The following is a 1399-nucleotide window of genomic DNA, read 5'->3' as shown; positions in this document are numbered from 1 at the left end:
ATTGTCTTCCCATTGAGGAAAGAATGGACTTTCTGTAATAACACGTAGAAGAAAGTTCAGGAGAACGGTGAACTCGATATTTTGCTGCTGAAGCATGGGACCCACAAGCACAGTTATATAGAACTGACCCACTGAGCAAGCACAGTCCAACTCTGACAATTCCATGAAAGCCAAAGCAGTTGAACCAGCACTTCAGGGTCACAGTCTAAGCTGTTGTTGAAGTGAAAGTTCTAAGCTGCGTTCCACAAGAACCTTTGGAAATATGATTAATTTATTTTGGTCTTCAGTGAAGTTTTCCTGAACACCTACTATATGCCAAGCTATGTGCTAGCTATTAAGACTTCATAGATGAATGAGACTGGGTTTCTGTCCTCAAGGAGCTCACTGTCCTGGTGGGTAAGGAGAAGAGAAAGAGTTGTGGTGATACATTAAAAAAATGATTGAAAGACTATACTTTCAGGGATCATTTCTATAGTTCATTACTAGAGAAGTTTCTCTTTGGTGGGAATGTAAATTGATACAGCCACTATGGAGAACAGTATGGAGGTTCCATAAAAAAATAAAAATAGAACAACCATACGACCCAGCAATCCCACTACTGGGCATATACCCTGAGAAAACCATAATTCAAAAAGAGTCATGTACCACAATGTTCATTGCAGCACTATTTACAATAGCCAGGACATGGAAGCAACCTAAGTGTCCATCTACAGATGAATGGAAAAAGAAGATGTGGCACATATATACAATGGAATATTATTCAGCCATAAAAAGAAATGAAATTGAGTTATTTGTAGTGAGGTGGATGGACATAGAGTCTGTCATACAGAATGAAGTAAGTCAGAAAGAGAAAAACAAATACCGTATGTTAGTACATATATATGGAATCTAAAAGAAAAAATGGTTATGAAGAACCTGGGGCAGGACAGGAATAAAAACACAGGCGTAGAGAATGGACTTAAGGACACGGGGAGGGGGAAGGGTAAACTGGGACGAAGTGAGAGAGCGGCATGGACTTATATACACTACCAAATGTAAAATAGATAGCTAGTGGGAAGCAGCCACATAGCACAGGGAGATCAGCTCGGTGCTTTGTGACCACCTAGAGAGGTGGGATAGGGAGGGTGGGAGGGAGATGCAGGAGGGAGGAGATATGGGGATATATGTATACGTATAGCTGATTCACTTTGTTATAAAGCAGAAACTAACACACCATTGTAAAGCAATTATACTCCAATAAAGATGTTTAAAAAAAAATGATTGAGAGAAGATATTTGGGACTTCATGAAATTTGGCCACTCTGAATAGTCACAACAATAAACAAAATTGTATAATATCAGTAATAATTGGGATCCTATTTTATTTGAAAGTCTACTTTTTGTCTCCTAAGGAGAAATCA

At 38.8% G+C, this 1399-nt stretch overlaps 1 pseudogene; it reads left to right on the top strand.

The window, feature by feature from the left end:
- The first annotated feature begins 444 nt into the window (after positions 1-444).
- On the top strand, positions 445-548 carry LOC133089330 (small nucleolar RNA U3; annotated as a pseudogene).
- The last annotated feature ends 851 nt before the right edge of the window (positions 549-1399 follow it).

Source organism: Eubalaena glacialis, chromosome 3 (assembly GCF_028564815.1).
Source record: "Eubalaena glacialis isolate mEubGla1 chromosome 3, mEubGla1.1.hap2.+ XY, whole genome shotgun sequence".
Taxonomy (NCBI): Eukaryota; Metazoa; Chordata; class Mammalia; order Artiodactyla; family Balaenidae; genus Eubalaena; species Eubalaena glacialis.
The sequence above is the reverse complement of the archived record's forward strand: the minus strand, read 5'-3'. Positions and strand labels throughout refer to the sequence as shown.